The 10,160-nt window shown below is 42.8% G+C and overlaps 1 protein-coding gene across 22 annotated transcripts in view; it reads right to left on the reverse strand.

The window, feature by feature from the left end:
* LOC108755870 (bromodomain adjacent to zinc finger domain protein 2B-like) overlaps nucleotides 1–10,160 on the reverse strand; it is a 162,561-nt gene that overhangs the window by 24,111 nt on the left and 128,290 nt on the right. The gene's annotated exons all lie outside the window — the stretch shown is intronic.

A 10,160-nucleotide genomic window follows, 5' to 3' on the forward strand; every position in this document is an offset into this window, starting at 1 on the left:
TTGTATTGGCTCAGAAGGAGGCTATTTTGAAGGCGATCATAAAGATTTGTATTAAAATACATAAAATTGTTGTTTTTTTTAACCAGTCCGGGTCAAATTTGATCAGATGGTATAATAGATCGGAAACGCCAATTTCGAATCGTTGATTTTCTACCTTCTCTACCAAAGTCGACAACTATTTATATACTTAATTTTTATTTACCGATAAGTTATTTACACACTTGCGATAAGTAGAGCTAGCTTTTTCAGTTGTCGCAAATAACTCCAACAGTTCTATTTTTGTACGTCTAGTCGTACTCTTTATAGAATATAATTTCTGCGTTACTCTATTTAACGGTGATAACCTCGATTTTGTGGTATTGAACGAACAGCGCGCGATAACTGTTTTGCATAGACTCGTGTCGACGCCTAGCGTATTGCGTATCAAAACCTGCCTGCGGCGATTTGAGTAAATTAATTAATTACCCAGTAGCAACGCATGTCATTTGTTTACGTGATAATAACGCCGCACGTTAGAGTAATAAACGCTAATTTATAGAGCTCTATCGTGCAATGGAATACATTCGCGCGTTCGCGGAAAAATCGTACGACAGATCGAAGCGTACACGCACGCGAATCTCGTGTGCGACGAATAAATACCATGCCTCATTGGGAAATGATTTCGTTACAAATGCATCGTAAATGTTTGCGAGCAGTTCAAGATTGTTAAATGTGTCGGTGGTAATTTTGCAAAATGTTTTTTTTCCTCCCGTGCGAAATATTTTGCAATATTCTGAACGAGCCAAAAATATATGTGCATCGAGTGTGTACGAATATGTGCCACGAAATTGTGAATTTTTTGCTTATAAATTACACTTGCGTAGAGGAGTCGAAAAACAAACCGGGTCTTCTTAACAATTCCACAATTAAAATCTCGTATCAAATCGCGTTACCGCATTAATCGTTACAGGCGTTATAATAATAATAACGAAGCACCCTCTGTAACACAAAAGCGGATAAGTGATATAATTGAGTAAATTATGCATGTGTGTTATAATTTTAGAAACTAAGTGCATGTACTAAGTCCAACAAACATGATGTATCCGTGATTTGCATGCAAACGTGATGGAAATAAATTCACGGATGCTAAGAATTTGTTAGAATAAATATCAGTCCTACCGAGGCAAAAATTAAGTAATTTTTTGTTAAATAGATATTTTGATAAAAAAAAATCTTAATCATACTTTTTTCTTATCGCAAAATATTTTATTTTCGAGAAAAAAACCACGATATTTCTAAAAAAAAAAAATGAGATCAAAGAATTCCTCTAGCTAAAGAAACGTGCAACTCTTTAACTTGATTGTGCAATTTTACGTTTAGAAATTCGAGTTTAATGAGCGAATTGTCGTAAGAAATAAGTTTCATCATGCAGTCTTACGATATTAGTTTTGCAAACGGTTGTACCCAGTCGCTCGCGTCGTATTCGCACAATTTATTGTTACGAATGCCGACGCAAATGTACCGTTGATTTTCTACGAGTGCGACGGCCTTGAGCAAGGCCGTGGCATTGAAATCTGAGCGCCGCTTTAATTTATACCGGTCGTTGAACTCCGTACTCCGGCTTGTACGACTGCTTCACCCAGTGAGCAGCCATCGCCGCCGTTGCAGCCGCATAATAGTTTACGTGCATACGCATGTGTTTACAATGCACCGCCACAGTGCTGAATACAGTGAATGAGACGCACGAGAGAGATCAAAGTTTCATTCGTCATCGATTTTCTACGGTCTTTAAACATTCTGCGCGAAACACCACCGCGTCGGAAATGGTCGGAGACCGAGAAACGAGCGGCGTTTGACGTTTTTACGAGAGAGAGGTTTGAAAAAAAATTCAACCTTCTCTCTCTCCTTCCTTTTCAACGTGGCGTTCAGCACGATCGTAAGTAAATTGCAGGCCCAGAATTGAGTTGGCTCGGTTCCAAAAAATGTCGACGCGCCGAAAGATCCGATAACCACGAGAGAGAAAGAAAGTTAGCCGAATGAATATTTGAAAAGGCATTAATCAATCAGTAGCTATAACCTTTCGCGCTTTTTATAATTCACTAAGCCCCGTCGTAATTTTCACTCACCATCAATTTCCTGGATGCTACACAATCTATAGTTCGCGCATACCGCCCGCCTCCCGACCTCGATTTGTCCACGGCGACCCAATACAATAACGCGCGGAACACAATTTTCTTTTCTTAATGACTTAACGACGAGCGGAAAGTCATATCGTGCCTTCCTCTTTAATCTAGATACTTTAACAGCGGTCCATTATTCGAACCGGCCTGACACGCATCAACAGTGGCCGCCATTTTCGGATACATTTGATGTAACGTTGCCGTGTTGTCGGAGCTTGTATAAAGACAGTCGATAAAATACGGCTCGCTGGAAGGAGCGGCCGCTACGTTTCCGTGTCCCAACGTTGCCTTTCCATTCGACATGAAACTGCATTAACATGTACTCACGAGCGGCATGACCTAATATCGTCGGATGGAAATTACGCCCTTATCGATTCGATACGACGTAAACGACTTGACGCCTCGAATAAATCAATGTTTTGTTTAGATTATCATAACGCAGCGTTACACGGATATATTCTCGTGAAAAAGAAGAAATGCGAGATGTGAAACGTGTTAGATTAACGAGTACCAATCGATCGAGTTCGAGAGATACTTTTGCTCTTTCACGTTGAGCTTGTTATTTGACGATATTACTGTTACTCGATGTATCTTGTATTTGTAAGACGTCTTTGAACGTCTCTTTCCCGTATTTTCAACGCTACCGTGTACACCTCCAGATTTATTAGAATATAAATCAAAGCGTGCGCTTATTTCTAGATTTATTGTGAGTCGTGACAATTTGCGTAATCATAGATTTTTATACTGGAATCTCGTTACACGTGACGTAAATATAATATTTATCGCTTTAACACGTTTAATTATGTCTCGCAGTATCCTAGGTACTATTACTATATACATATGTGTATTTAATATAATTATTTGCATATACAATATTTATATTACAGATATTATTACAGATTTATGTATAAATCGCTGTAGAACTTTATTACTTTTTATACGAGGCTTTAAGCTCAAATCATTATAAATGTAAAGTCTACATTTCTCCAGACTATTAATTATCGTAACGCGGCCTGTGTAATTTATCACGATCAATATCGCTTGCTTATATCCCGTACAAATTAATTGGAATATCATGCACCTCGACATTTTTCTAGTCAGTGATACTAGATGCAAGAATGCGATATATTAAACACTCGATAATAGCCCATATTCTCACGTATATATAATACAGGGATACAAAATGTGTGGCTGTTGGATTATAAGTTTTATATATCTGATTCGCCCGAGAGAAGGATTTTAATCCTGCGGCATACGTGATATTAAACGCAACAAATGCGATGCATCCGACATTAACTTTGTCGTGATGACGCATACAAATCGAGTTTGGGAAACGGACTCTTGTATTTGTAAGATACTTTATTTATCACGCAAACGTTAAACAATTCAACATTATTACACATCCTACAATTTGTAATATTAGTTATTATTTCAGAATAAGACCGTAAAGGTTCTCTTATCATTGTTACTCATTAAATCTCGCGGATTATCGATAATGTAAGAAATAATGTAAGAAATAATTACAACCGTCGAGATTCTGCTACGACTCGCGCGTGTATATATATCGACAAGTATCGCAGCTTAATCTTGAAAGGAATAGAAAAAGTTGTTATACGTTCAAGATAGGATACACTGCGTTGAGATAAGAATCATATCGGACGACATTGGTAGTTCTGAGGATCGGTAGTTCAGAGATAGATCTCGCGCGCGCGCGCGCGCCGATTCTTCCAAACCAAATACACGGCTGGAGGAAGCTCTCCCGGAATAAGCCGCGCTCAGGAGACTCGAGGAGATAATTCTCTCCGCCGGTTAGGCGTTCTCGAATCGTAATTGCATCGAGGTGAGAGAAGCAGGCGAGAATCGCGCGCACACGAACGTTGACGGTGTACGCGCGCGAATACGAACCATTATCCCTGAACGTAATTGCACTACACTTCGCTCGTGCGCAACCTCTCCTTCCCATTACAGCGTCGCCATAGCATTCGCCCGTTGCCGGCATCCATCCAGTTTCACAGCGCGACCGAGCGTGATAAATGCACCAGGCTGCGCGCCTCCCAATAGTACATTCTCAATGATTTCACACGCAAGCCTTACGTCATTCTCAGATCGGCGGGACAGATTCCGGGACACGTATCCGCGAGTCCGCGAGATTCTCCGCGCGAGGCTCGAAGTGATCCAAGGAGGTGTCCTCCCTCTCCCCCCTCCCCCCCTCGTGTATTAGCGAATCAAATCAAATGATTTTAGCGAAACGTTAAATTTAACATTAATTAACTACCTGCTGAAGAAAAAAACGACGTGACGCAGGCGCGGCGAAGGTCGGTACGCGAGTCGGGAGGCGAAGCGCCCTCGGGCGAAAACGATCGCAATCGCCAGCTTCGTGATCCCCAATCCACCGCCGCCAGTCACGCGCGAACGAAACGGGTCGGAAATGCAGATAAGCCGAAGCCGGCGGGCAAGTCGACGTATCTCAGAGGCCGCGGCGATGCGTCACGTTTATCGATTTGTGATTAAGCATTCGTACGAGCGTGCGGATGGAGGGGTGGAATCGCGGAGGAGCGCGACGGAGAGCGGGGCGCGGAACCCGACGCGACGTCGGCGACGAGGAGCGCGAGAGCGAAAGAGAGGATCGTGTTGGCGGGGTCATCGCCGTTCGTCCGGCTGGCACACGTCATCGTCGCCGCCGTCCACGTTCGTTCGGATGCGACGCGACGCGTCGCGTCGCTAATTTCCTGTTTTTCGTACCGTGCTAATGAAGGACTCTCTTTCTCACCTCCCGCACATTGTTCTTTCCCCCTAATCGACGGACTCGAGAGCCACTATTGCAGTCCAAGGAGGACAGAGGGGGGGGGGGGGGGTTTTTTCGATCAATCGATGCGATGGATACACGATTGCGTTCTTGCGAAAATCGAGGCCACTTTGACCATCCCGACTTGTATTTTCACATTTTGAAATTGATACCTGCGTAGGCACGTGTGATACGCATTTTATATATTTCTCTCACCCTAAAAATATCGGTGTGGATTCGACACCATGTGGTGTCTTCTCTCTCGTGTTGGTGATTATATGCATAAATGTTAATATCACAGATTTTAAATATCCGTAGAATGATGGTGTTGATGAAACACCAAGGGTAAAAATACACACTATGTGTTGGTATTAATATTAATATAAAATTATACATATAGCATGTGTTAAATCCACACCGGTTTTTTATAGAGTGTATTTTATAGAGATGGAGATTTATTTTACAGTATCGTTGATTGTCATACGAAGAATATTTTTCTGTAATAATTTTCCACAGCTCATTCTCTACTACACCGTGGAAAAAATAATTTGACTAAAATATCTAAAAATTCAGGTATAGATACAGATCTAAAAACAACGTTGGATCAAAATAATTAAGTAAAAAAATCTAGCATAATCGAGCAATGTGCTACCAAATTTTACATTCTAGCAATCAGCTCGAGCGTTCTGTGATATGTATAATTATTTTGATGGTCCATAAAATTGTCTTTAGATCCGTAGGTAGTTAAATTTTTATCGCATCGTATCTGTTGCGCTGTTCAAATCGTCGATTTAAGTGACTTTTTGCACTTCAAAACGGAGGCATGATTCTTTGCAACGCGAGAACGAAAACTCAATTTGTAAAAACGGTACAAAGACATAGCGAACTGCATTAGGAAACTTTTTCCGAGTTCCGATGACTTTTTGCTTCATTCTGTCGGCACTTTATTCGCGAGTTTCAAGGTAACGTTACCAGGTGAAAACAGTGAGTTTGTTTTCTTTCACGTCTCTAGATTTCCGAGAGAAATCGAAGTCGACAATTAAGAGTTAATTAGTATAGATACGAAGAATTACTTAATTGCTGCACCGTGCTCTTAGAGACTCTCGACATTATTCTGTGACATTGTATTCTTATCGTGAAAGATTAAGATTACGCGGTAATTAACATTTTATTTTAATAGAGAACTACCGGTTTGCGCTGGCGGGAGCGAAGTAAAGACGGTCGATAGTTAGTAACGTCGCAATATAATTTAAACGTATGGTCCTGACAGTACGTTTATCCGCGGATATATCGGATGCCATAGTAAATTTAGCCCCTGCCAATCCAAGCCGGCGAGAGAACGTCCGACCGGTAGATCGTTGACATCCCGCGGCTTAAATCGGAATTGCTCGCCTCCAAAACACATCAACGTTCCGAGCACTTCTAATAGCACTTCTAAAACCGCAGCGGCGGCCTGCGCTGTAGCGCGCCGTTTATAATAAGCGAAAGCTAAAGCTGGAGACGGAACGTTTTTTAATCCTTCCCCGCTGCATTTGCGAGTTACAACGTATGCAGTAGGATTTAGCGAAGCCCGACGAATATGCTGCTTGGTTTAGCTTGTAAATTTAGTCAAGTTGGCCGATTTAGCGAAGCAAAGGTAAGAGATAAGAAATAACGATTGCAACAAATTGGCCGAAAATAACATTTGCTTTAATCGTAAAACACACTAAATTCCAGCTGAACCTTTAATTAGATCGCCGCGATCTCAGGTCATCTTGTTTAACGTGTATTTTCGCGCGACTAACCAAAAGTTCAAATTGAATCCTGCAAGTGTAATGTTAGATCCTAATAAATTCGAAATTATGTAGGTCTCTAAGGAAACTGTTGCTCTAATTATTTACAAAGACCAGCAATCGATCAAATTTTCGAATTAGTATCATAAAGCGTTTACGCTTAGCGCTGCTAATCGTCCATGATATTATCCAATCGAATAATAGCGATAATTAACGATAGTGATTTAGCGCAAGTAATGCAAGAAGATAATCTTCATTCCAACGCCGTCGTCCCGCGTCGGTCCAGCAGAACAAAGCGGATAGGTCTGTAAGGAGGATCTCTCGACATGCGGCGGGGTATGCACGCACGCACGCACGCACGCACGCACGCACGCCACAGCGAGAGACTGCGAGAGAATTCCGACGTGGCAGCGAAACACGCTCTGTGCGCCGCGGGCTTAAGCGGAGATGAAACAAGATGAAACGAGATGAGAGCGCGGTCCGCGCTGCAGCAGCATCTCGGTCGTTCGGGAGAGGAGAGCCGCCGAGAGCGTGTTCGTTCGGTCCGTGAGCTGGGAAAATGGCCGTGTTATTAAATCGATCGGTGTGCTCCGGCCAGTGGGGAGGGGTCGGAGCCGGGCCTGGGGTTTAGGGCGAGGTGGAGAAGACGGGGCGAGCGCGACGTGCGTATTATAGATATATATGCGGGGCTGATGAGCGCGCGCGGCAGCCGACCGGTGGAAAGGGACCGAGGATTACGAGTGGTGGCCCTTACTCGCCCCGGAGAAGCGACCAGACCTGCGTACACCCGGTACTTTCGGCGCTTGCTGGCTGACTTGCTTGCTGGCTTGCTTGCTGGCTTGCTTGCTGGCTTGCTTGTTTGCTTGCGCGCGGCGAAAACAGGCAAGAATTGGGAGCGACAGGTTGCTGGGAAAAAAAGAAAGGAAAAGGAGGACGAGAGATGAGGCCTGCCGATGCGGAAGACACGATTCTTGGATTCTGCTTCGTTATAGCGAGGAGAGAGAGAGAGAGAGAGAATCGGTAACGCTCTCTCTCTTGTAGTTTTAAGTACTTCAAAGGAATATATGAAGATCAGTTTTTTTTTTATTTTTTTTTATTTTTTTAAGTCAGTTTCGCGAAATCTTAATACAGAAATTCGAGCAATCCAAATGATAGCTGTCTTAAAAAGTCTTAAAAAATGATTTTCAGTAATCAACGCAAGGTTAATTAAGCCGATATTATGCGAATAGAAATTACCCGCAGCTGGACGCGCTATCAACTTCCCCCGACGGTCATTTTATGATGCTAATTTTCGCTTGATCGACGTTAACGACCCTACGATTTTCCGCGGTAAAAGCGCAACGTATAGGAAACACGCGCATTTACTCGCCCATAATTTCCCCGCGGCGCCGGCGTCGTTGGAATTGAAAATGGCCAAGCGCTTGCTTACCCCCGACTATCGCGGTACACACGTAACGTAACTTCTCGTCGCTATTTTCGGGCGCAGAATATACGGCTGGAATTTTTTCGGCGCACAGGCCCCGACGACAGGAACGTGCCAGGAGGAAAATAGCCCGGACCAACGGCGCGTCGCGTAACGACGCGGATCTTGCGGCCTGGAAAGACGACGTGGGACGCGACGCGACTTCCACGAAAATCAACCCATGTCGCTGCTACGAACACGTGCACGTGCTAGGAGTAACAATTAGGTGTATTGTGCGCGAACGACGCGAGATATTTGGCTTGATTTAATTATTTAATTGTGATCATCTTTTGCTATTATAATAGATTAATTTATCTCGCCATTAATAAATTAGACGATATATATCTACGTTGGGAGAATAAAGAATTATACAATACATACAATACAGAAAAAGATACAAAATACAGAAAAAGAAAAGATTAAAAATAAAGAGTTGTTACATCTCATTTAAAAGACACATAACTCTATGATATGAAATCATTTGCTAAAAATCATTTCAAGTTACGGGAGATTAATATTATAATTTATTCTATACTATGTTTATATACTGACCTCGCTGATTCGCTGAAAGTCGCATCGTCGTTTTTCGATTAAACTCCACTATCATTCGCGTTGCGAACGCGGTGAAAAAAGAAAAAAACAAAAAAACAAAAATATCGAGCGATTTATAGATCATAAATCTCTCCGCGAACAAATGTTGGAACCGTGTTCCACGTGTGTAACTCACGGCTTGGGGAGCAAAGGGTAATAAGTCGCAAACTCGCGCGAAAGTACTGTTCTTATAAAATAAACTATTGCCGGCATCTGCGCGCGAGTGGAATAAATTCACCGAGAATCTCAACGGTTGTCTCGTATTCCTTCTCGATATACAAATACACCCCTCTTGTGCGTGAGAAGCGAAATATGTGAATAGAAAAGTTAGTCTGCAATAATTGGGTGTACAATAAAAAAGATTTTACCAAGTCCCTATCAGTGTAAAAACAGGTTGCTCTAAATTTTATCGAAGGGAAAGTTTTAGTATGGGAAACGAATCATAAAGGATAAAGCATAATTTTACAAACGTTAATACACTTAAACATCCAAATACTTGATTTAATAAAAAAATTACAATTCATACGTAGAATTGATAGTATCCAAAGTTTTAAGATTTCAAATATAAAGACCGTTGGATTCAATATCGATTAGCTCGTTCATTAAGTAGGATACAGTATATAATTTATCCATTTCGAGCGCGTAACGAGTTTCCACCCGCAAACGTGCGGGAGAAAATATCACGCCTCTAGTAGTGCATTATTTTGCGGGTCACGAGTAAAATCCGCTTTACCGAACGAGGTCTTAATAAACCGGTCTCGTCCCCAATTACGGTATTGAAATAGCCGGTCGCGCGCGCGCGGACACACAGCGGTCAAAAATTAATAAAATATATTTAACGAGACCTTGCGCGGCGGCCAACTCTCTTGCCGTCGTGCGTTACGATAATCGCGTTTGTGCCGGATGTGAAAATACCGATTTTACAACTTCGCCACGGCGCGGGTGGATTATTATTTTCGAAGCCGTCCAGGATCTCGAGCCGCTCTCTCTCTGTCTCTCTCTCTATGTCGAATTCCTCGCGTTCACCACCGTTGCCGCGTGCAAGTTTATCATATTACGTATACTTGCCGTTCCAACATTTAGAAACTAGCGCGTAACTGTAACTCGTATAATATAATTTACTTACAACGAAGCGGAACGTATTTTCCGTCCATCGGCCGACGGTAACAAGTTACGACGAACAGTCCGGGCGACATGAAACATATTAAAATCCGCGGGTCTGAGCGATTTTCCACCCTCCGGGTCCCGGGCGAGCGCTTTGACGTTCGTAAAAAAAACCGCAATTACTAGCGTTCAACCTAATACAAAGTCGATACGAGGTAAATCCCGGGGTCGCGGTCCGCCCGTCTCTCTTTCTCTTCTTCGTTCTCACCCCCTCCCCCCTCCCCCCC

Source organism: Trachymyrmex septentrionalis, unplaced genomic scaffold, assembly GCF_001594115.1.
Source record: "Trachymyrmex septentrionalis isolate Tsep2-gDNA-1 unplaced genomic scaffold, Tsep1.0 scaffold9, whole genome shotgun sequence".
Taxonomy (NCBI): Eukaryota; Metazoa; Arthropoda; class Insecta; order Hymenoptera; family Formicidae; genus Trachymyrmex; species Trachymyrmex septentrionalis.